The following is a 27,461-nucleotide window of genomic DNA, read 5'->3' on the forward strand; positions in this document are numbered from 1 at the left end:
TGAGATTTGAAAGAGTGTTTGGATGGAGAGGAAAATAACTTTAGGTTTTTTTGGAACTGTTTTTGAAACTTTCGGTGCATGTATTCTTAAAATGGTATCGATACCAAATCACAAATTTATTTTCCAAATGCAGAAATTTTCCAAAAGCCTTATTTTTGAAGTCCTAATGTACTTTAAAGGTCCTAAAATGACTCTTAGATAAATTCTAATGATTTCATATGCATGAAAATGAATAAAATAAACATGATGCATATCATTCATAAATAACAATAAGTTCATTTTAACAAGTTTAAGGGCATAAAATAAATCATGCTAGACAAATAAGGTCAAAATAGATTAATCAAACATTTTAAACTCCCGTATCTTTTTTCAAACAAGAGCCATACAAACCATACGTGCATGCCTTTTCAATACATTTTAAAATATATGCAAGTTTAAAACTTATTCATAAAGCATAGAAAAGATTCAACAAAAAGTCAAGGTAATGGGGTTAAACCTAGTTCTCTCCTAAGTGTCCAAAATATTTCATTGTTGAAAGGTACTATAAAAATATTAGCTAATTGATGCAAATTGCCAACATACTCTAGAACTATATGACCTCTTTCACAAAAAAAACCCGAGCACCCCAAGGTGATATGCTCAATCGAATGAATCCTCAGTTTAATAATTCTTTCAACTATTTTTTAACTCTTTTAGCTTAGTTAGAGCCATTATGTACGGAGCGGTCAAAATATGAGTTGTTTCGAGTGTCACTTCAATTACAAACTCAACTTCTCTCTTAGGTGGTAATCCTGACAATTCTTCTAGAAACACGTCATTAAATTCTTAAGTATCAGTACGCATTCAATTTTTTATTTTAACACTGTAGTACCTAAGATGTAAGCTGGACACACTTCACAACAATTTCTAATCAATTGTTGGGTCGATATTGCTGATATGATATTAGTCGCGCAATCAATTTTGTCAGCCTCAATATTAATTGTTTCACCATTTTGACATCTGAGTACAATTCATGTTTGGCTATAGTTTACCACAATATCGTGTAGGTTCAACCAATTCATGCTCAGTACAATTCAGGGTTGATGGCATGATGTCACCCTCTCCACATCGTGACATCGCTAAATAGTTTGTCACGTCACAATGTTAGGCCACTCGACACCACAACGTCATATAGAGTCAGTCGGTGTTACGATAATGAAATGTGGTCATTAGGACGAGGACTCTATTTTTGGTAAAAATTAGGCCATTTGCTACCTATCTCGAGCCAAACTACCAAACACTAAGTTTGATCAATAAAAGCATAACATAACCTACACAAAAACATACCAAAATGCATACCAAGCATAAGATATAACCATTTCCAATTCAATACATCTCAATTTGGCACCAAACCATATCAATTCAACTTATACCAAATCAACTATTCAACCATACACTTAATCATTACATACCTTTATTAAACATACTATTCCATACACGATTTTCCATTTTATTGCCATATACAATGTCACACAAGTCACCAAAACATACATTTACATGTAAGATCATTAGCATTCTATAATTCAAAAATTAATCAAGCTATAACAAAACTATCCTTCCAAAGTAAACACTCATATTAACACTAATGTACATGCCACATAACTAAGCTAAAAAATAATCAAAAGACTACTAAGTCTATAACGGGATTGATCTGCTACAAATCGACGTGGAAACTTAGGCTTTTCAACACATTTAAGGAGCTTTTTCTCGAGCAAAATAGAGTTTTTAGCATAGTTTTTCATCATTTTCATTATTTTCATATTTTCGGATAATAAATGAAAATGTCTCAATTTTGTCTATTTTTTACCCAAATTGGCCGCTAGTGCCATTTGGAGGCCTAGCGTGTTTTCCATTGCTATGTTTATTTTCTTTACTTTGAGAATGTGTAGCGAAAACTTTAAGGAGGTTGGTTGATGGAGATGTGGATAAACTAAAATCTTTGGACAAAGGACTAAATCATAACAAATTGGACTAATTTGAATAGAACTAATAACTTAGGCAGTGACGCCCCTAAAGGAAAATTAAGATAAAGTGAGATCGGAAGGTAATCTTGTCGTGCACCCATTCGTTAGTTCCAGATTAACTGGTGAGGTCGAAAGATAAGCCATACCTAATTCATCTAAGTCGATAAAATTGAGATCAGAAGATAAAATAGAGCTTCTTAGTAATTTAAGTGATTTATGTCCCGAGTTTGAGATTTGGTGAACCACATCTAAGTTAACCAACTCCCAATTTTTATTTACTAGATAGCCCCTCTAGTTTAAATTTCTTACAATTTAGTCCTTAGGGTAGAACATTTAATTTTCTTGCAAAAATTGTATTTTATGGACTGCGGTACTATAAAATCATATTAGTAGCCACTTAGAATCTATTTTAAAAATTATTATATAAATTTAATGTTTTAATGCGCACGTGCACAGTCGGTCAAGTTATTAGCATCGTTTTCGGTTAAGATGGTGTAAGATTGAGTAATTTTTAGTGTACACTTTTATGTAGAGATAAGTAGCCAAAATAGGATTTATACATAAGACCTTATTTTCTGTAGTTTTTTTTAGAGTTAATTGACTTTCTTCAATCTCTCATGCTTGTAAGAACATTGTATGACTCGAATTGGTAACGGTGCCCTGCCATTTGAGTCGAAATCGGAACGTATCATCACACATGCAAAAAGGGTGCAACATTCGAGAGACATACCATCTCCACCGAGAGAGAAACCTTTTGAAAATCCATAAGAAGATATACTACAACCACCACAACCACCCATGGAGCAAAGAGTTTTGCACGACTATGCGATGCCCAACCTAGATGTTGTTCGAGGTAGCATTAATCGCGCAGTGATTAATGCTAACAACTTCGAAATTAAACTTGAAATAATCCAAATGATACAATCGAACCTTCAATTTTGAGGGTTAATGAATGAGGATACAAATCATCACCTTAAGCGGTGTCTAACAATTTGTGATACTTTCAAGTATATTGGGGTATCCTATGACGCTATCTGTCTTCGGCTATTCCCTTTATCTCTTATTAACGATGCTTTTGTGGTTAGATTCGTAGCCGGTAGATTCAATCAACATTTGGGATGAGCTAGAGAGAAAATTTTTGGCAAAATATTTTCCACCAAGAAAGACCATGAAACTTCGAATAAACATTACAAATTTTCGACAATTGGAAGGAGAGTCATTATAGGAGGCTTGGGAGCACTTCAAATTGATGTTGGGCAAGTGTCCATACCATGGTTTGCAAAATTGGCTACAACTTGAAGTCTTCTATAATGGACTTGACCGGATATGCTCTAGTCTTGATGGAGTGTCCGTTGAAGCATTCATGTCCAAGACCTACGCCGAAGCCTGTCAATTAATCGAGGATATGGCGATGAACTCTTACATGTGGTCGGTTGAGTAGTTCACATATCTAGCCAAATAAGCGGCAGCAAAAGTTGTTACTGGCGAGGATAAATATCAACAAGTCCTGAAAGGCTAAACCAAATGGAGATGAGCGCGACTAAGGCGCAAGTCCAAAACCATTCCAATCTAACTAATTTTAGTGCAAGACACGACAAGGAAAGCAACCATATGGAGGTGAATTATGTAGAGAATAGAGGATATAACCCTTACTCTAACACCTATAACCCTGGGTGGCATGACCATCCTAACCTTAGGTGGGCAAGGAACCAAGCAAGACCGTCAAATCAAGGAAACCAAAACGCTAACCCTTTAAAGCCCAACACATCATTCCAACCTCCATTCCCTTTTAGAGCACCCCAAGACTAAGAGAGGAAACCAACTTATAGTAGTAACCCGCCATTGTCAATTAGGATGAGTAACCCGCCAAATCCGTATCCAATTGGATCAAGTTTTGCAACTATTGCAAAATAATTTTGACTCTAACATACCCAGTAATACGAAACCTAATCTGAAGAGAGAAGGAAAAGAGTACACCAAGGCAATCAATCTTTGATTCGGGGCTATGGATATGTGGCACAATCTTGAATATGCCCTTCGAGTCTGTCTTAAAAAAATTTCTATCTTTTAATGGTCTGTAACGAATCTGATGTAATAAGTTACTTATCATATGTATATCATTTTAAATTTCCAAATGTTAAGTCTTTCTTTTGGGACTTCAAATATCATGTCTAAAATAAACGAATATTTGCAAATTGTTTTTGATAAATGTTTTGTATCATTTAGTGACACCCGAGATCTGGACTTGGTAAATTGGGTCGATTTGAGGGCATTACAAATTTAGTATTAGAGCCCAATTCAGTCGATTCTCGGAAAACTCTTGTAGAAGGTGCCCTGTATGCATAATACACCAAACCTAGCTTAGTCTCTCAAGTATGTTTAACATAGTTGTCATTGCAAAATAATAAGACAATAGAGAAGGATAAATGATTGATTCATTAATAAAAATAGAAGATATTACATGTCCCTTAGAATATCAAAATGAAAGATACAACAAAGAAATTCTAGTTCTCCTCCTTGGTGTGTGGAACAGTTGGTGCTGTAGGGACCTTTTCTATGGTAGGAACTCCTTCAGTTTGTTCAACACCCTCTAGAGCCTATTCTAAGTCAATAGACCCTTCAGAATTTTCTTTGTCAAGCATGATAGGGGTGAAGAAACCATCAGGATGCTTCCATTTAGATTAAAATTCTTCCCACTCTTTGCCTTCAGTGTAACAAATCTAACCCGTATCCGTAGCCAGAACAAGGTTACGGAGCATTACCGGAATAAACAGATCAAATACAAACATTTCAAATTATTTAACATTCATGTCAAATATTATTTATAAAGTCCATTATATGAGCCTACGAGGCCCAAAACATACATTAGAAACAAGTCGGGACTAAACTAGAACTCAGAGAATTTTTTAGAAAATTTTAAAATTTTCCTTAGGTGCAGGGGACACACACTCGTGTGGCCAAGTCGTGTGGCTCACACGACCAAGAGACACGCCCGTGTCTTAGGCCGTGTGGGCATTCAATGTGAGGCACACGGGTGTGTCCCTACTCGTGACTATACCCGTGTAACTCTCTGACTTGGGTACACGGCCAAGCCATACGCCCGTCTGCTAGGCCATGTGAACATATTAATTTATGAAATTAAGGTGCAGAGGTCACACGGCCAAGCCATACGCCCGTGTGCCAGGCCGTGTGAAAATACCTGGATATTCTGTTTTCTCAAATTTAAGGATGCAGAGGACACATGGCTAGACCACACACCCATGTACTAGGCCGTGTGAACAATCAGATTTTTCAGCATTCAGCTTTTGTGGAGCAAGAGTTTCAACTCTCGGTTGAACTTCCTCCTTGTTAACAGGCCCATCTTTAACCTTAACTACCTTAAGATCCAATGTTTTTCCACTTCGCAAAGTAACCATTTTGCAATGCTCCTTGCCCGAAATTCTTTGATTTTTAGTGTCGCTGGGCAAAGCTCCTTAAGGTCTATTTGGTTCCCTAAATTATTCAACGTTGCTTCTTGGCTTTGGATAAGTGCATCATTCTTTGTTATGTACGCCTTCAGTAGATTCTCAAGATTACTAGAAGATTCAATTCGTGGGGGTTGTTGCTCTTAGAATATTCTGACAGATAATTTGGTTGAGATGGAATAAAGAGTTGTTAGGGCCCACACATTGGTTACTCCATGGAAAATTTAGATGATTCTTCCATGAAGAGTTGAAAGAATTCAATTGTAGACCATTCCAATTCTGATTTCCCATGTAATATTTTAACTCTAGATTCGATGGACAATTTTCAAAGAAATGCTCATCTCTATAGTATTCACAAGAAATATTCTCAAACTGGTTTGGCTGCTGACCTGTCATATTATCATTGAAACCATTAGTAGTAATGTTCTCAAGCATAAAAGACATAGAAGATAGTTGCTCTGCCAAAGAAGTAAGCGCATCAACTTTATGTACTCTTGCTACTCATCTTCCTGAGGCTGCTCGGTTGGTTGGCCACTGATAGTTATTATTGGTAATCCTTTCAATAGTCTCAAAAGCCTCATTGTAAGACTTAGAAAAAAAGTATTTGTTTGCCGAAGCATCCACCATCATTCAAGTATGAGCATTGAGACCAATATAGAAAGTCTCCATTTGAACGCAATAAGGAATGCCATGATCAAGGAACTTTCGTAATAACTCCTTGAATCGCTCCCATGCCTAATGTAAAGATTCTTCGTCAAGTTGCTAAAATGAAGTGATTTCATTTCAGAACTTGGTAGTCAGAGATAGAGGGAAGTATTTCATTAAGAAACGTTCCACCAACTTTTTCCATGTAGTTACAAAATCAGACGGTAGAGAGTTCAACCACGCTCATGTTCTATCTCTTAAGGAGTATGAAAATAATCTCAGTCTTAAGGAGTCCTAGGTCACCCCAGCTAACTTGAATGAGTCACTTACTTCCATGAATAGTCGAAGGATGAAGATGCAAATCCTTAGTAGGCATCCCACTAAATTGACCTATTGTTTGAAGCATTTGGAACATCACATGCTTCAGTTTGAATTGCGGTGCCTCAATTTCGAGTCTCACAATACCTAGATTGAGTTCATTTAAGTGAGGAAGGACATATTATCGAAAAGCACGGGTTCTATCTTCGGCAACAATGATCAAATTGCAAGCATTATAAGCAAACGCTCCTCCTTGAGCTTGTTATAGAGGATCCATGATTTTTTGAATACTAACGAAAACTATTAAAGGAGAAAGAATATTGAACTAAATTGAAAGATAATTAATTCCATAAATAATTAACTAAAATAACAATCCCCGGCGATGGCACCAAAAACTTGGAACAATGGAAATGTGAAAGTGTACACAATCGCAACAAGTAATAAAGTGACAAGTAGTGTCGAGTTATCGTACTCACAAGGACTATGAAAGAAAATATTTAAGAAATGCAAATTTAAACATTTTGGTGACTAAAAAAATTAAGTACGTGCTAACTAATAAAATAAAAAGTAAAATTCCAATGCACGATTTCTAAAAATGAGTTTAATCAATATGAGATAAATGTGCCAGATTAATTTTATTCTTTAACTTAGAATAATTAAGTTGTATTCATGTTGTTATGAATAATTTCACGGCAACTCGAAAAATTGCTAACTAATGCACATACTTACCTATTAGAACCTATTAATCTCTTGACCATATCTCTATGTCAATTCAACCGATTAATCAAATTTTAATAAGCAAATAAAAGATTACGTGAGGTAAAAATATAGCTCTATATTGAAATAATTTAATCACAATAATCTTGCAAGTTATGCAAGGCTAATATATTGTTTATATCATCACTAATTTAATCTTCACTACTTTAGAAGATTAAGCATTCACCAATTAAATATTGTGCCCATTAATTACAATTTCAATCCATTTAAATAATTAATTCAGTTGTTACCTCACAATTAAAATGCAAGCATAACATAAGCATGGTTTTATTTAATTGAATAATTTCTTGAGACCTAATAACAACACAAATACATTTTAATAATCTAAGCGCATGAATGTAATTAATCTAACACGAAAGGAATTTAAGTCATTTTAATTAATTGAAGAACAACAACACAAATAATCATGTTCATGATAAAAAAAACTAAAAACAAAGATTAATAGAAGGGAACTAGAAAAACAAATCTCGGTGGTTTTTTGAAGCTAGACTAGTGCGCTCCTCTCTTCTTTGCTCATTCTACTGATCCAAGGCCTTCATGAACACTTGATTGCTTCTACTCCAAGGGGCGTGCAAGCTCTTCAAGAGGGGAAATTAGCAAGGGAAGAAAGGAATTGAAAGGCAACAGAAAGGGAAAAAGAGAGAAAATGTGTGTGTGAGAGATATGTGTGGTGAAGGATTATTTTTGAAGAAGTGAAAGGGGATATTTTTACTTTAAATTGGTAGCTCAAATTAGAAAAAAATATTATCCAATCACCCTTCCCTTGGCTGTCCCTTGATAGTAGGGAAAGGGGTTGAATTGGTTTGCTATTTTTAGCTTGTGGCTAGAAATTAAATGCACAAAAAGTGGAGGGGTGAGAATGGATTCTAAGAGAAGTTTGAGGATTGTTTTGCAATTATTATAAGCAGTTTACTTAGCTAATTTTGGAATAAATTGGGTTGGTATTGGGCTGCTCTTTTGGTCTCTTCCCTCTTCCTTCTTCAGTTACTCAATTCATGCCCTTTTTGTTCGTCTCAAGTTGTCTGATTTTTCTCGATAAAATTCACTTGGACCAATTGATTTAAATAAGTCCAAGAACATGAACTTGAGTTCTCCAAGGCTAATAATTTATCATCTTGAGCTCCCAAGGAGCTTCGATACTTGAATCGTTCAAGCTGACTTCCGAGCTGATTTTTCACTATTTGTACAAAACTGTAAAAAATGGCCAAATTATGCAAATTTAATATAAAAATAACTAAAATTTAGAAAAAATTATAATTAAAGCTCAATTTAATTATTTCATAATAAAATCATAAAATTCGATAGAAATCACTTAAAATTTACATGAATTCATGTTGAAAAGGTGTTGAAAAAGTCTATATATTTTTGTGTTTCCAAATAGGATTTCAAAACAAAGGACTTTTGAAGTTGGGAGTCCTTTTCTAAACCTGTGTAGCTTAAGTTGTGGGCGTTCACTCTCATCTAATTCTTGAGTGTCCTCCCTTATTCTAGGCCTTTTTTGGTATTTCTTTATGGATGGTTTATTTGAAATGTCAGTGGTGCTTTTCTCCTTAGCAAGTGAATAACGTAAAAGAGCATTGATATCCATATTAGAAGCTTGATTGGGAAAAGTGTAGATTTTGGAATTGACCTTGTACCATCAAAGCGAGTGTTGGCCTCACTTGAAGAAGAGGTAGTCAGAAGATGAATACTAGGAGAAATAAGCTAGTTTCGAGAACGAATCCCGCAAATATCATAGAAATAAGAAAGAGGTTGTCTTGCTCATCCAGTTGAGATTTGAGCTAGAAAACTGGTGTCACCATATGGCCAGGCCTCTAAAGCCAAAGGCAAGTTGAAGTTATCTAACCAGTTAATAGGATTAGTGGCACAACGATCATTTGGGCTCTAGTTTTGCAACCAGTACAGGAAAGCATTCTTGACTGTAACTAAATCTCCCAACTCTAGAGGACACCTCTAGTTTAGACGTTTGAACTACTTATTGGCAGCTTTCAAATTAATAGGCTGATTATAAGAACAAATGTTTCTTGGGGAAATGATCAATAGGTGGGAAAACCAAATCCATTCTCAAGTTTGCAAATGACCCTTATGAACTTCTCCTTTTTCCAATGCAAATTGGAAAGACTATTCTGAATGTTGGATCATAGCACTAAAATCGGCAAATCTAGCACCAGCCCCTTGTCTTATGATCTTTAACTGATATAAATTTTGGAAAACCCCTAAAAGTAGTGGTTCATTGCGCATGCAGTAATCAATGAAGTAGGCTACTAGGGTTCACCAAGACAAGGCCAATAGTTTTCTTGGTGCGATGCCAGGCTCGATTAAAACTGAGCAGAATAAAGGATGCAAAGGTAAATGAAAACCTACTTCTAATAAGATTAGTGGAAGGATGAAACCTTAGGTGTTGTCACTTAAACGACACCTTGGTGGTTGTTTGACTTCATAAGCAAAGTTTGGATGGCGAAAGCCTCGAACTGCCAAAAATATGTGCTTCCTCTTGTGTAGTACAACATTCATATAAGGGAGTGGTAACACATGAGGAAGTATTTTCAAGTTCTTGGGGTACGAAGGTGAAAGGTTTTCTAGAGGGCTAAGTTTTGCTTACTCTAATTTCAACCTCTACCACGAGTATTTGTTCTTGAAATTTTGGTTGCAAATGGAGAAGAAGAAAGGAAATAAAGATAAGAATAATATTACTTTAAGAAAACTGAGATTGATGATGACGAAGATAGAAGGACCGAGCAGAAACAAAGTTAGGGATTTAAATGGTACAATAAAAGTGTTGATGAAGTGTTTGAGCCTCTGTTTTATTGAAGCAAACTTGTACAAGAAGTTTATTTCGGGGAAACTATTCAGGTTCTCCAATATAATCAAGACATTTGTCAAAATTAAGAAAACGTGTAATGTTTACATTTGCGCGGGTAGTCACCAAATCCTGAATTCGTTCAACTGATGGTATGTACCTGGCATGATCAGTTAGTTTTCAGATATACTTGGAATTATTTTCAAAGTTAGAAATTTTGAAGATAAAATTATGTTAAGAGGAGGAGAGTTGTAACATCCCAATTTTGTTGGATCTAAAGTTTTGGGTGTATAAAATTGTCTGGTGTGGTGTTATCCGCCCAAATAATTGTTTTGACACATACGTGCGGGCGTATTATAACCACCACTTGAGTTAGTAAGAATTTTATTTCATGATATTCTGCTATATTAAGGAGGTGTTCGTATGAAGGGATAAAAGGGAAATATTGGAAGATTGTTTGCCAAAGGTATGGTACGCCTGGTTTGTATGGAATATTATGTTAGCTAGGCTTTAAGTAATCTAGTTAGAAACAAACTGTGTAGTTTAGCCTGATAAATTTGATGAAGGGAACTCATTTATACTTTTCTCAGAAATTGTAGGCCAATAAGAAGGCAAGTTCTGATACGTATGAAACTCGTTAAATTCTACTAAGTAAGATGATTCATATTTATATGTTACAGTATGTTTTGAAAGGGGTTCTTCTTTCTTCTTTTTCCTCTTGCTTAAGTGGAAATTTCTGATGCTTTCTTTAAGTTTGGATGTATCTCTTTACTAATAATATAAAAGCCAAGGTGATGTTATGATCATCGGTTATTCCATTCAAGGGTAAGTATTACTATTATGCATGCTAAATTCTGAAAGAGTAAGTCTGTAAGAAGTGCATGAACAGTAAGATATAAGTATGAGGCTTTGCATATTAGCTTTCAGTGCCCAAATTAATAGTAAATTATACACAAATGAGTCTTAATGATGTTCCTATCTTCTTAGTCTTAATGATGTTCCTATCTTCTTTAAGTAGAGGTTGTTGTAGTTTCATAATGGATGATTGAGTTGGTAGTTCACGCTGTGGCTCGTGGATAGCAACTTAGTTCTATGCTAACTCTTGCATGTATATTATTCATATTGAGATTCATCTACAAGAAATTGATTGGATTCTAGATCTGAAGTCATGAAAAGTATAGTATGTGATGATTGGTGTATGAGTATTGAAATATTGAAGTATGACTGAGTATTTATATGTCTGAAATGTATACTATGATATGTGTGATCTGATTAGGTGTATGCCAATGAAGTAAAACGTTGAAGTTAGATTGTGTCAATGCATGAAGAGTCTGTCAAGAGAGTCTGTGTCTATTTACCGGACTGGTGTCTGATGGAGTCCGTCGGGACTGAAAACACAAACTCTTATATGAACTCTGAAGGAAAAGTCCACAACTATGGCACCCTCTGAAAATAACTAATGAATAGTGATTACCCAAAGGGTTCTCTATGTGTCCCAAAACGATGATGGGCAAACCTCACGTAATCTTAGTTTATGAAAATCCATACTGTAAGCACGACAGCGAAGAATAGCCTTTGTGGCAAATTCTGAAAGAATAACCTTTGTGGTGAACTCTGAAAGAATAACCTTAGTGGCAAACTCTGAAACGGATGCCTTTGTGGCAAATTATGAATGGATTGCCTTAGTGGCATACTATATCTGATTGACTGTATGGTGTTTCTGCTAAGTCTATGTGGTGTGAATTGTCAAGAATATCTGGTAAGCTATGATCTGAATGTTTGTCTCTATGGTAAAAGATGAGTAAATTATAGTAGTTCTGTAATAAGTATGACCAAGATAAGGTATTGATATGCTCTGGAATAAGGGTTAAATAAAGTCATAAGGGCTTTAAGGAAAAGAAATGTAGATTTGTATGTTGAGAAGGGTGTCCGTCATAATGAAATGTAAATATGAAAAATAAGAGGCATTGCATCTACTTCTAAAATTATTCTGAATCTGAGTAAATTTTATTTTGAATTATGATATTCTAATATTGCATGATACATATTTCATCTAGATGTTATACAATGAATTACCAGTATGTGTATGTGTACAGAACTGGGTCAGGGTATGTTTGAGTGTAAACCAATGGTATGAAATTCTACGCAAGTATCTGCCATATACATATGTATCTGCCCAAGATAATGTCAGCGAGAAATTGTTTGAAATAAAAGTATAGATTAAGGTATGGATTGTTGGAAGTGGTTTCTAAGGGAATGTTCTGTTAAGTAAATAATATGGGACAAGAGATTTATGATATTATTGGAAGGATTCCTCAGTTAACAAGATATGAAAGATTAAGCACGATAATGGAATGATAACACTACGATAATATTAGCCGAAGTAAATGGTGTAGTATATGGTTGACTTATAACAATTCAAACAATATTGCCAAGTATCCATAAAGGTATGGTACATGAGCTAACTAAGTACTCGTACTTACAAGGTTTATTGTTTCTTTTCAGGGTTGTTGTAGAAGAGACTTCGCATGAGGGACAATGCCAGGAGTATGCCAAGTTGTTGGTGGAATGGGCTATTATGCTTATAGTGGATATGTGGCGCGGTCTTGAATACGCCCTTCAAGTCTATTTTAAACTAATTTTCTACCTTGTAATGGTTTCTAACAAATTTGATGTAATAATTTGCTTTATCATATTTAAATCATTTTAAATTTCCAAATGTTAAGTCTTTCTTTGGGATTTCGGATAACAGGTTTAAAATAAATGAAAAATTTTAAATTGTTTTTGTTAAATGTTTTGTATCGTTTAGTGACACTCGACATCTGGACTTAATGAATCAGGTCGAGTTGAGGGCCTTATAGGTGAGAAAATTTATATCGACGCTTCTTGTAGTGCAATAATTGCCTAAAAAGTACTCTTCAAATTAAAAGATTCAAGTAGTTTTACAATTCTTGTTGAGATAGGGGACAAACATTTTAGTAAGGCCCTCTACGATTTAGGGGCCAAAATTAATTTGATACCCCAGTAGACTTATTTAAAACTCAAATTGGGGGAATTGAAAAACACGAAGATCACACTACAATTAGTTGATAGGTCCCTTGTACACCCCAAACGTGTACTTGAATACGGATTAGTTAAGCTAAGGGGTTTTATTATCCCCTTCGATTTTGTTTTCCTTGACTTCGAAGAGGACTAAGACATTATCGTTCTGCTTGGTAGGTCATTTTTTGCCACGTTTAGATCGAATATCAATCGTGAGAAAAATAAACTAATTATGTAAATCGTTGGTGAAATAGAAGTGCTCAAATGTGGTCACAATTCCCATAATGAGGAATTAGAACATAAACTAGGGGAGAATTGATACGCAATTTTCTATATTACCTCTAACAACATGGATCGAAGTTATGATCGTGGTTCGATGTGTGTAGGAATGAACAGGTCGAGAGAGCGCTACAAATGGAAAGACCTCGAATGGAAGGGCATATGTTGGATAGATTGCGATGATCGACAACATAACAAGAATTTAATGAAGGAAATACATGGGCTGTCGAATGAGTCCAGTAGACACACCTAATTAATCATTGAAATCTTTAATCCATGTTGTAAATTAGTGTAATTTAAATTTTCTTTTTCTATTTTTGAACTTTAATTAGGGTTTGTAATTTTAGTTAGGATAGGATTACAGCCTTAGGAAGCCAGAGGGTGGCTAATTTTGACGTATTTTCAAATTAGGAGTAAATGGAAGGGATTGAGACGCCCAAAAACATGAGAATTGGGAAAATGGGGATCATGTCGTGGCACTGAACCTTGGTGTTGTGACATGGAACTTCAAACACTCTACTATTTTAAAAATTAGGGTCGTGTCACGACATCGCTTTTTAGTGACACGACACGATACTTCGTAGCTTAAAATTTTAAAATTCCAAACTCGTGTCCTGACACTGAACCTCGATGTTGCGAAGTTGCATTTTGAACCAAAATTATTTTGAAAATAAGGGTTAGTGTCACAACACCGTATCCCCGTGTCGCAACATGGAATTACAAATCAAAAACTTGGAGCATTAAAGTCTAGTGTCGTGAGAACCATACTTCATGTCGTGACATCAGTGTCGTGTCTAAACTTTTTTGACCCATTTTCAACGCAACTCGATAAACCCTTATATATAACCCTAACCCATTTTAACCTTAGATACTCACATTCAAACACTTTAAGTAGCCAACCCAACTTCTTCACACCAATCGCACGACCCCTTGTGCTATTGTTACCCCCTTATTTACAAGAAATCAACCATTACTCACCATCATTTCCTCACTTGCACTACTCCATTATTCCGCTTCTTTGTGCTTCGTTTATTTGGTAAGTTTTACGGGTGACACTGAAATCTTCGACACATTTAGAAAGCTCTTTTTCGAATATCAAATTCAATGGCACCTAGTCAATTCAACCAAAATCATCAAGGGTTAGAACCATCGGAGGAACCACAATTAGTACCACCTAGGGTACATCAACAAAACACCACCCTAGATGACCCGATAGATAAGGGCTTACTCATGCACATATTGGCACATATTGAGTACCATACAAGATGCAACTTAGAACTTAAGAAAATAATGATCTGTTTTGGCAAACACTTTGGCATCGAGTCATTTTGGTGGCCATGGCCACCTCTATTTTGGATGGACTTAACAAATAACGAGGAGGAGGAGCTAAAAGAAGATGAGGAGAAGGAAACCACCATTGTATTTTGGGCTTCAATTCCTAGTTTAGTACCTTATGTGTTTTATTTTAGTTTATTTTAAGACTATAATTAATTTTGGGTTGAACAATTTTGTTTATCTCTTAGTTAATTTAGTTTTTTTTAATGTGTGTTTGTTCTATGTAGGAATCTCATACATTATACAGCACAAAAAATTGGTGCTAAACTGGCCCAAAGAGGATCACCCGACTACTTTCGAGGAATTTCAACGCTTAAACTGGGTAGCCTCTTCTCCTATCTTTTGGGTGCACATTAGGGACAATGTGCCAAATAAAGTATGGGAGTAACATAGAATATCTCAAAATTTCAAAATTTTTACCTATTTGTAATTTTTTTAGTACTTTAGTTTTAATTTTGAGTGCTTGTTTGTGCGTGAGCTTGAAATACAAGTGATTGGTTAGGAGCATGTAAATAGGATTTTTTTGTTTAAACAAAAAATTTAGTTCGATAGTAATCGATTTTAGGTTATTTAGTATTAAACTAATTAGTTCACTTGGTTACACTGTAAATAGGTAAAAGTGTGTTAGGTATCCCAAATGAAAAATGAGTGCATAAAAAGCATATATGTTTATTTCAATGATAAGTTGTTAGCATGCTAAAATTTAGTTAATTCATTCCATGAATTGATACACTTAGGGATGACCTAAGGCATTATTTGGTCACCACTAGTGCCAAAAAGCCAACCCTATATGTAAATTCCCTAGTACCTATTTTTTAGACTAATTCCATTTTCTTGATGAACCTCAAATGAAACATGAGCCTAATGCATAATATATTGATCCTTTTTTCTTTTTAGTCCCAACATGAACTTAGACGTCGGGTCATTAATATTAAGGGTTAGGTAGATACATCACAGAGGTTTCAAAATAATCGAGGGTGAAAACCAAGGGATAGTATAGTATAGTGAGTATAAGATTCTTGCAAAGTTGTGCATGACCGAAGAAAAATCAAGTGTAGAAGAAATTTTTAAAGGCCAAAGCCAAGATAGAAAATCTCGAACAAACAAAAGAAAAGTGAGTAGAAACGGAAAAAAAAGAAATAAAAATGCTCATTGTTGCACAAAAGACTCGCTAAGATTATTGTACTCATAATTGTACCTTAGTAAATGGAGAGAAGAGGAATGCGACACAAGTGGATATAAGGTGGTAAGCTAAGGGATATAATTGGGGTAGTATCGAGGTCAATATAATGTGTCAAACTATTTTTGTGCTTAAACCATTTTGTAGAGTCAGTTCTTAAATTTTGTACGTAAATTATTTTCCTATATGACCTAAGTGATTAAACTCATGGATGAAAATTAATCTGAATATTGCCATTTTTGACTACTTGTATTCTTCGAACATAAAAGTAAATTTTGTGTATTTGTTTCGATGGAGTAAAATGCATAATATCCTTGAATTTGTTTACTTTGTAACTGAGTGAACTAACGTGTTTGATATTGAAAATCGGAAGTTAATTATATCTTGTACTACAGTTAAACGTTTAGCCATATAGTCTTGTTTATATTGTTACGAGTCAATCTCATGTATTCAGCATGCTCAAGCACTGTTTAGTTATTTTATTTTCATATTCTTGTGTGTTTTTCTTTTGCTGCTTGAGGACAAGCAATACTTAAGTGTGAGATAGTTTTGTCTACCACAACTCGTTGTGGCAAATTAGAGTCTTTTGATACTTAATTAGCTTATTTTTCTAGCTTATTTTATATGTTTTTATTATGTTTTCAGTTTTTATTAGCTTATGTTCAATTTCTGCAAAATAAGTGTTTTTACTCAAATTTTAGCCATGAGACAACCTAATGGGCCAATACAGGCCTAGGGTTGAACTAACAAGCTACTCAAGTGTACAGGACACTAATTTTAGGATAAGAACACGAAGGATGATGGCAGTGTCGTGATGTTGGACTTCAAAGCCAAAGAATTCAGACTCAAAAGGTACTGTTGCGACACCGGGCAACGAACAAACATAATTAAGCCAAGGGTATTTTAGTCTACAAAATAAACACTTATTAGTTTAAGGCTATTAATTAAGCTAACTAGGTCAGAATATTTTGGTTATAAATAGGTGTGTTTAGCCTCATTTTAGGAGCTTGGCTAAGTGATCCAATTAGTTTAGTTTTAGGTTTCTATTTTTAGTTTTTATTTTAGGGTAGATTACACCAATAGTCACTCAATTTTGATGCAACTGAAAAAAAAAGTCACTATGGTTTCAATTCAATCAGTCAACTTTCAGAAAATGACAAATCGGTCACTACCGTTACAGATGTAACAAAAAGCTCAGGTGGCCCATTAACTTACCATGCTATCATCCCACGTGGAAACGACGACCTCTACACTGTCCCCCATTAACTTGCAATAGTAGAAGAAGAATAAAAAAGAAAACTAAATAAAAAAATGGAACCCATGTGCTTGCTTTGCCAAAACAGAATCTGACCCTCTCCTTCTCCCCCACCATCCCTTTCCCCCTGCTAATCATTTCGTGTTTCTAGATCACCGAAAAAAAACCCATAAGAAAGCCATTTTTTTGTAATTTTTTTGGGGAAAACTTGAAATACAAAATTGGAAGTAAACAAAGCAATCAAGCAAAGAAGAAAGAGATATGTTATTTAGGGATTTTTTTAAAATTTTTTGAGATCAAATACTACCCTAAAAGAGCACGGATCTATGCGAACAAATCCGATACAAAAATATAATGAGAAACCTTAAATTTCTCCTTTGGTCCTTCAATTGAACTTGCAATTAGCAAAAAATTATGGTCAAATCTAAAGAGAATCGAATAGATCGAAAAATAATTTTGTAAAAACTTTTTGTTTTGATAAATTTGATGAGAAATTTTTAAGAGAATTTGAATTTGGGAATGAGTATGTACAAATCGATTGTGTGTCGAAGGGATGAATTGTTGGGGGAGGTTGAAATTTATCCACAACTGCAGCAACTAAAGAAAGATGATGATGATGAATATGGGGGAAAACCTTAACCCAATTTAATGGCAGTGCAAGTGGAGGTCGCTGGAGCACTTGTTGTCGGTGTTGTTGGTTTGTTTGTGGATTTTACAGTCTCTTATCTTCTCTCTTCTTCTTCTTTTTCTTCTTCTTCTTCTTCTTCTTTATCTTCATCTTCTTCTTCAGTTATTAGTGTTTTTTTCAATTTCTTCTTAAATTGGGTGGGTATCCACCATGGATATATCCAACGTGGCAAGTTAACTAGCCACGTCAACTAGATAACTGGCCATGTCACCTATCCCGTTACGTTCGAAACGGAAAATGTTAGTGGGTGACTACTTTGTAACTTTTCAATGAAACTAGTGACCGATTTGTCATTTTTCAAAAGCTGAGACTGAATTAAAACTAGAGTGATTGTTTTGTCAGTTGCACCAAAGTTGAGTGACTGTTGGAGTAAATTACCCTTTATTTTATTCCAATTTAGACCTTTTTATGTTATAAAAAGAAATTTTTTTCTTTGTTTAACTTGGATTTAATTTCGATCCAATAATTTAATTAATTAGTTTTTATTTATTTCTCTTTGGTTTTCAATTGCATTGAGGATTGTCTCCGTGACTATCAAAGGAAATCCGGCTTTCGCGCACAATTCAACATTGAAATGAATTTGTTCTCTTATTTCTTTTTTCTCTTTAATTTTCTGATTTGCATGTTAAATATGAAATTAGGGATACTTACATCTAGATCCATGAGTGGCTAGTTTCCTTAGGGAGATTAACGGGTGAATGTGGGAATAATTAACGGAATAATTAGGGTTTGAGTCCGAGTTAGTTGGTTTAAATTATGTGCCATTAAATCCTAGGATTGACGACCCTTGGAAGTAATTTAGAATAAACGAGATCAAGAGAGAAAAGTGTATTGGTTGATGAGTTAATTAGTTAAAGGCTGAGAGGTAATAACTGGTTAATTAATAGCTAACTCGATAAAACCCATGTTCTAAAGTTAATTAGGAACACTAAAGTGAGTTAATCTTCTGCCTAGTTTATTGGATTAACTCGTATTGTTATTTGGTTGTCTTTGATTGTTAGTTAATTTATGCTATTTCAGTTAATTACTTTTATCTTGGTTTTTCATAATATAATTTTAGATTATTACTATTTGGCCCTGTTAATGTATAAAATTAATTTTAGTTTAATTCAACCTCCCTTGAGTATGATCTTCGGAATACTTCCCAGAGTGTTTCATTATAACATTTTTCTATATTACAATTTGAATTGTATGCTTGCAAACACTGCTACTTAATTTTATCATCTATTTGTTGCAGTATTTCCAGTGCAGACGTTTGCAAGTCTGGTGGCAGTCAGCTCCGACAGTATCGATCCTTTCCTTCTCATATTATACCGATGGAAAAAATTGAAGTTCAGCCTGATTTATCATATGAAGAAGAGCCTATAAAGATCTTAGCTCAAGAAGTAAAATAGTTGAGAAATAAGTACATGCCACTGGTGAAAGTCCTATGGCGCATTCATAGCACGAAAGAAGCTACTTGGGAACCGAAAGATACAATAAGATCTCAATATCCCCACTTCTTTCTAGGTAAATTTCAGGGACAAAATTTCTTAAAAGGAGAGAACTATAATAACCCAAATTCTAGTGGTGTTTGGAAAATATAGTTTTAGAACCCCATTTCCATAAAATGATCTTGTAAATATAAAATAGGAGTATAAAAATATATTGAAGTTCACTAATTAATGTAGAAAAAAAAGTAGTTAATTAAGGCTCATAGACTAAATTGTAAAAGTCAAATCGCTATTGAGTTTTAATTAAGAAAAGGTTTGGGGACCTAGATAGAAATTATCCAAAGGAATAAAAGGATTCATAAACTAATTTTAAATAGATAATAGTGGGTTTTAATGATTATTTGCATTTAAACTAAATTAACAATTAAAAACAATTTAACTAAAGAATTTATTAAGACTAATGAAGATTAATTATAGTTAATTAACCATTAAAATTAGTATATAAACTAAAATAAGTTGAATGAGAGATGAATTTTCATATTCTCCAACCATCCAAATGAATAAAAACAAAAGGGAGAAAGCTTATGTTCATCTAGGCATTCAACTATAAAATTTTTCAAGGTAATCATGTTGTTTTCATTATAATTTTATATATTTATGATTTCGAGAGCTTGATTTAGCTAGTGCATGTATGAATTTGCTCAATTGTTAAATTTTAGCAAGTTTCCATTGTTAAGAAGTTGATGAATTAGGCTTGAAATTGATGGAAATTAAGCTTAGATCATGATAAGGACTAAATAATAAAGTTTAATAAGCTTAGTCATTATCTTTGTAATATTAGGGACCAATTTGAATAAATTAAAATTTGTTATGAAATTATACTAGGAAAAGAAATTATAGGGTCCCTAATGAAAAAATGCTTAGCTTTGTATTTGAATGATACGGATATCTTGAGTTTAATACCGAAATTATAGGGTCCCTAAGAAATTATAAAGTTTAATACCGAAAGATACGTATATCTTGAGCTTAGGGTCAAAATTAAATAAAATAAAAAAATATGCTTATCTTTGTATTTGAATGAGAATTGGATGAAAGTTTATATTTTTTATTTATTTTACTATCGCACGTAAACAACGACTATGTCGGGATGTCGAGAGGGAAAGGAAAAGTGAGAGTTGTCGACAAGTGACGCAAGGATTCGGTTTGTACTTGTATGATTCAAGACCAATTTAATTGTTTGCATATTCATGTTAATTGCATGGTTGAGTATCGAGGTGAGTACATAATGGTTTATCAATTGATTTGTTGTGATTGATATTGAATATCGAGATAGTGGACTGAACTAAATAAAATAGAAAGTAGCAAGATTCAATTTATGCATGATATGTGGTATGAAAATGGTTTAAATTACGTTATGTGGTATTAGTTATATAAATATGAATTTATAATGAAATGAAATGATAATGATGATATACAAATTGGTTATATAATGTAATCGGAACAATGATTACCTTATTAGTTGCTTGGACTGGGCCGGATATAGTTGGCATGTCGTAGGGTCACTTTTAATGATTTGAAACCATTGTTGTCGGGCAACCTAGGGTGGTAGTATGTACATGTTTCAGTATTCATCATTGTCGGCAACCTAGGGTGATAGAGTATTAAATTCGTGTATACGTTCTAAGTCCGTGTCTAGTTCATAGGGTTATAAAAACATGAAATGGTAACATGTTAATGAGGTGAGTGTGATTGAATTAGTATGCTTGTATACATGTGATATGTGGGAAATGACAGCATGTGAAAGACCATGCAAATCGGTTTAGACGAGCATTGGGGCTGATTTGAGTATGAATGAGCTAATAGGCTTGAAAGTGATTGAGATGTTAAAATGAAATTGTGCATTCAATTTGATGAATAATTATGCATAAGTATATGCACATAAATGATTGTATGAAATGAATAAGTAGGATGTGAAATAAATGGAAAATGAATAGGTAAGTATTAGAAAGTATTGATATCCTAATGTTGAATGGTATGATATAGTAAGCTTAAGTGCAAATGTTTAGTTAACTGGTGTGAAAATTTACTATATATGTTCATAATATATGTTAATAGAAACTATTGGAAGAAATGATATATGAATTAGCTAAATATTAGACTTGAATTGATTGTGTTCACTTGCTAATGTTAATGTTACATGGACTTGAATCATAAAAGTACCATTGAGCTTTATCGCACAACGTACAATTTGTTGTTCCATGCACAAGAATAGTTGAATCCTGTGGTTATGGAAAGTGATTCCATCATCCAGAAAGTGATCCTCAACTCAGCAGTGTTTGTATAGTCTCTTTCACTTTAATATATGGCAAGTAAGATACAGATGAGTGCAAAACAGTATCGTAAAGTTTGTCAAAGTCGCAGATTTGACTTAGGGCTCTAAAAGTTTGAAAAGAAAATTAGATTTTGACACAAACTGAAATATAATCGAATCCAAGTAAGATAAAACAATTAAATTAACTAACTAAGATAGATAAAATAGAATAATAAATCAAATATTAGAATAGTAAAGAAGAAAGTAAAAAAGATAGATGGAAAAGATAGAACGTGGCGTGTAGAAGTCTTAAGAAGCCTTGGAAACAAGAAAGACCCACAAACCACTTCAAGCGGCGTTAATTTCCCTCCAAGAAAGAAAACTTGGCAAGAAAAAGTTTGAAGATGATCCCCACAATCTGAAAAGATTGCTAAAACTCTTCTAAAAGAAAACTTAAGAGAAATTCTTAAAAAGAAAAACTCAAAGAGAATTTCTTAACTTAAAAGAGAAATTGTTGAATAATAATGAATTCATTCAATTGTGTACAATGAAAAGGCTTTTATATAGTCTAGCTAAATGAATCTAAATAAAATTCTTAAGCATACTAAAACTCTAATTAACCAAAACAAGAAGCAGTTTTAAACTAAACTTTCTTATTGATATAAAACTCCTAAAAAACTTAAAATACTTAATAATTATAAAAAACTTGGAATAAAAATAATAATAAAATAATAAGAGCTTATAAATATAATATTTGGCTCCTATATAATAAAAATTAAGCCTAAAACTCGAACCCAATATGATTTAAACTCGAATTAAAAGCCCAAAACTCATAATTTCCGTAATAATCTCGTCCTGAAATTATGCTTGCATAGCATTCACTAAAACAATCATAAATTGAGTTCCTGAACTTGAAATTGAGTGATTCAAAGTTTCTTTCGAAGATAAGAGATAGATCTTCAAACGCTTTACAGACATCTTAATCCAAAAATGCCTGGATCCCATCCAAATATTTGTCGCAAGTTGACTAATTTTTTTAGCTTGAAAATTGACAGCTTGATTGAATTGACTTTAATACATTCCACCCATTCCGTGCATGTATCATTCCTCATTTCTTCAAAAACATCCATCCTCACATACTGGCTTTGGTTGAATCTTTGTTTGATTTGCTTGACATTTGACCTTGTTGTTGGGACCTGAGGTAGTGTAAGTCAATCACATCCATGGGCCTGAAATTGGGCCTTCAGACTCGTATCAATATACCTAAGGTTGAGTCAGTTTTTATATCATATATGGATAAGTTGATATTTAAGTAGAAATGGTTAACTTGATATGGTCAAAAGGTATTTAAATGTCATGTTTTGAAATTGAATTGAACTTAGTATGAATATGTTATGTTAAATGAAATGAACTGGTATCAAATGGTCAATTGGTTAAAAATGTAGTAGTTGTTATAGGTATTAAAGTATTGAATGACTTTTTCTGTAATGTATTTATACAAGTGTTGATTAATGGTTAGAATTGAGCATATGAGTGTGGCATTTTTTGGTTAAATGGCTAAATGGAAGAATTGGGTATGTATTTAGGTGAATTGAATAGGTATCAAATGGACCCCTTTTAGCATCAAGAGGTCACGTCCTGATGTCAGGCTTTTAACATCATGACAAGAAATTGTTAGTGAGTTGTATCACGATAAGGAACCCCCCAAAGTCATGATGTCAACCTGATAATTTGCAAACTTTTCAATTTGGTCCTAATTTTACCTCAAGTTAGCATACGAGCTTTTATAAGCTCGTATAAGATCTAAAAATGATTATGTAAAATATTATGAACGTGTAATATACTTATTTGTATGTATAATGGTTGCATTGTGTATATAATTTATCGTAGTTGCTCCGACAATAGATGTGGCATCCTGTAACTCAGACCTAGTGCCCAGGTCAGGTATAGGGTGTTAAACTCCTCCTCATAGATGCCACTACCATGGATCACATTCTCCATAAGCTTTTTCATATTTGGATTATCCAAACAAAAAGTATAGTCACCATTCTTTTTTATGAGAAGAAGCCTTATGTTAGGGAAATCTCTACTATAGTGCCTATGCCCTTTGCATTTGAAGCACTCAATCTCATGAGTCCACGTCATGTTCGAACCACTCGAACTTGGCTATTTAGGAGATATTTGTGTTTTTATAAGAGCCCAAATTTTCCAATCTATTTTCTTAGTGTCACAAATTTTAGAGAACTTATTAGCTGTAAAAGGTAGTTTCAAATTCTTAAAGGTAGAATTAGAACTGTTACCTTTATAATATTGTGAAGTGGTAAATGAACGAGGACCTTGTTCCTTTAGTTGTTGTTCAATCTCAATGGCCTTGTGAATTGCCTCATTAAGATCTATGTAAGTCTTTAAGTTCAAAGTGTTAGCTATAGGCTTCTTCAAACCATCAACAAAATGTATCATAGTGGTCTCATCATCCTCATCCACCTTTGCTTATTGTATGAGCATCTCTATCTCCTTGAAGTACTCATCAACTAATCGGCTGCCTTGAACAAGGCAACGAAGTTTCACTTTGACTTTTGTATAGTAATGAGGAAGAGCGAAGCGCTTTCACACCACTTGATTCAATTCATCCCAAGTTTCAATTTCCCTTTCGTAATTTCATTGATGACTGATTTCAAGTTGAGTCCACCAACTTAACACATAATCCAAAAATTCAAGGGTTGCCAATGAGACATTTTCCTCTTCCAGATATTTATAGTAACGGAACATAAGTTTTATTTTTTACTCTCATTCGCAGTATGCCTTGGGATCATTCTTTCCATAAAATTGTAGAATTAAAAACTTTGGTTTAGCCAAAGAAGGCTACCCATAGTCATTATTTACCAAAGTCTTATCATTTGCATGATGGAAATATCTAGCATTATTTCCATGAGAAAAAGGTTGTTCAACCTCAAACCCATCATCATCATCTCCCCAATTATGATTTTGTTGTGAATATTGGGTACTTAGGCATTCCAAATTGCTGTTGATTGATTTGAGAATATTATCTCGTTGTGCATCTTTAGCATCTCAAGCTTTTTGATTTCATTGCATATTACTAATCATGTTCTCGAACTTATCATTGACCTCAAAAAGGTATTGTTGCAACTTCTTCTCAAAACTGGCAAGGTTCTCTAGGGTAATCGGTGGATTTTCACTCACATTATCACTCCCTTTGCTACTACAAGTATCACGACTCATTATGAAAGCCTGAAATGAACACAACACTTAAAGAAAGAAAGATTAAGCAAACATCACTGTTATGCATTCAAAATAAAATTAAATTCTCAATGAGGTAAAAATTAATCTTGTGAGTCTTTTAAAAGTGTTTATACTAACTAATCAAAGTGTATTAGAAAAGAAACCTAGTAGCATTAGGAGTCCAAAATCGACTAGACACCAAAGAATTGTGTTGCACGGAGGAAATAATGTGCAACGTACTTTAACCTATTAACACAAGAAACAATAAAATTTTAGAATGCATAAAGGAAAAAGAAAAAATGAAAATGATAACCTAAGGCTAAGAATTAATGAAAATTGCTAAAAATTAAAAACTTGAAAATTTGTGGAGCAACTTGACAAACTTTGTTCGAGATGTTCCCGATTTCCAAAAATCACAAAATTTAAACTAGAGCCTCCTTAAATAATTTAGATTTGATCTAGCAAGCTTCAACTTGAAATTCAACCCACAAAAGTTTTTTTAATTTTACTTTCATTTTCGTATTTTCTATTTTTCCAACTTTTGATCACTTTTTTTGTGGGAAATAATTTTTATATTCTAATAGGAAGCCAAAAAAAAGTATGTTAACTTTCAAATCATTTGGAAAATGTGTACCCACTGAAAAAAATTCAAAAAAAAAAAATTCTAGGTAAAAATTTGTTTTGAGTCTATATTAATAGGAATCAATTTATAAAAGCATAAAGAACACCCAAAACGCCTAACAAAGTGATACCAAATAATAGGAACGCATTCAAAATAGGATCGCAAGTTTGTCCAAGTCATGGATTTGGCCCAGGGTGTTGGGAAATTTTGGTTCGAAAAAGGTTTTCTTGCACAGCGGAAAAATGAAATTTTGAAAACCGAGTCGGTTTGTGATATTTATATCAATAAACTTTTTCCAAAATATACCTGTGCTTTGAGCGAAACAGGTCATTTTTGTTCCAAACTTACAATCGAATAACCTTCTCCACTATTTTTGTACCACGAACTACTTCGAGTGTGGGCTTGAACACTTTCGAATCAAACATAGAACAATAAATTATTTTCTCTACTTTCAGTAGGAAAGTAAATCTCTCTCATATAGAAACCGGTAGAATTATTATTCCCAAAAAATAGAATTTATATTTAGAAATAAATTTTCACTATTTTCAAGCAGAATAACAATATTTCAAAGTTGTGTATAACTTATTGTATTTTTAGTCTACCAGTGTCATCTATTTATAGAGAGAGGAAATGAAACCCTAGTTGAATTAGTAGAATGCATTTAATGTCTATTTAATAGGAAAAAAATTCCCTAGTTGAACTAGGAGAAAGGAGGGTGTGCCTCCCCTCATATGTATTATGACGGGGATTCGAGCCTATCTTGTATTTGGTCGAATTATATGTGTTTCCTGAATTTTTAACCCAACACTTTATAATTTAATCCAACCCAGTACATGTTTTTCTATTTTCTCAAATGAGACATTATTTATTAAATTATTTAATTTTCCCAATTAAATAATTTTCTCAACTCGATTCTAATTTCGTTAAATCCATGACAACTTTATTGTAAATGAATCTATGAGAAAATATATTTAATTTCTACATTCAACGGATTCATAATGACCAATTAATGTAATTCCATTTTGAACTTCAATTAATTCAATAATAATTCAAAAACTTAAATTAATTCTCAGTTATTTCCATACTTAGTGAGAAACCAAATTCATTTTGAATGTAACTCATTTCTCTAATTTTATCATTTCTATCAATTTCTATTCATTTAATTCATCATGCAATTCATTTCTAGTTTCAATGATTTAGCGGAGGAATCGATTGGACATATGTGATTAGGATTCAAATGATTTATAATTAAGTTCCGACTTTTCGCCTATTAATTATAAACTCATTTAGTCACAAAGTCATTCTACTATAGTATCGTGAATCTACTTTCCTCAATTACATACTATTACAAAAGTTACTCAATCAGTACTCGTCCAATGTGCTCTTCCTTCATGAAAAATCAGTTACTATTAAATAGTAATTCCGTCATTCATCACAAAGACAAACGACATGTGGCCACATTTACTTTTCATCTGAAAGGATATCATTTACCCATTCTTGGGCTATGAATTCCACTATTGTGAATGATGCTACATACTACAGGAGTTGTATACCCAAAGCACCAGCTTTCGATTTCTTATCTATTTGAACTCAAGCTTTTACTTATGTAACATCCAAAAATATCAGGGGTTAGTAGAATCGGGTTTGTGAATCAAGAGAGAGTGGTCATGCCTTAATTTTTTAGTTTATTTATGCATTTTTAGGAAATAAATGAGGTTGGTTTGTTGGTTAAGTATTAGTAAAACGTTTCTTGAAACCCAAGTTCAAATCCCTTGTCTCGCATCATTTTTATTATTTTGAAAATTTTTCCTTAAAGCCTAGTATGTGACATGCCTTATTTTTAAAATAAATATTGCAAAATTATTTCAAGAATGAGGAAAAAGCCTAATGGTTAAAAGAAATATGAGAAAGCATGGAAATTAAATGAGGTCCCAAGTTTGAATCCTTTCCTTTGTGAAATAATTAAAATTTTCAAAATCCCTTGTTTTTAATTTGTGTGTCATCCATACCTTTGAAATCTAAGTATAAATACAACTTTTGTAACATCCCAAAAATCGGGGGTCAGTAGA

General features: G+C 33.5%; 2 non-coding genes across 2 annotated transcripts; one reads left to right on the plus strand and one right to left on the minus strand.

The window, feature by feature from the left end:
* Positions 1-3,174: 3,174 nt before the first annotated feature.
* On the minus strand, positions 3,175-3,281 carry LOC128035759 (small nucleolar RNA R71). Its single transcript, XR_008192308.1, has one exon. It is a non-coding gene; the product is annotated as a small nucleolar RNA R71 (small nucleolar RNA).
* A 2,871-nt stretch (positions 3,282-6,152) lies between these two features.
* Positions 6,153-6,259, plus strand: LOC128035660 (small nucleolar RNA R71). The gene has a single exon (XR_008192212.1). It is a non-coding gene; the product is annotated as a small nucleolar RNA R71 (small nucleolar RNA).
* Positions 6,260-27,461: the final 21,202 nt, after the last annotated feature.

This window comes from Gossypium raimondii, chromosome 12 (assembly GCF_025698545.1).
Source record: "Gossypium raimondii isolate GPD5lz chromosome 12, ASM2569854v1, whole genome shotgun sequence".
NCBI lineage: Eukaryota > Viridiplantae > Streptophyta > Magnoliopsida > Malvales > Malvaceae > Gossypium > Gossypium raimondii.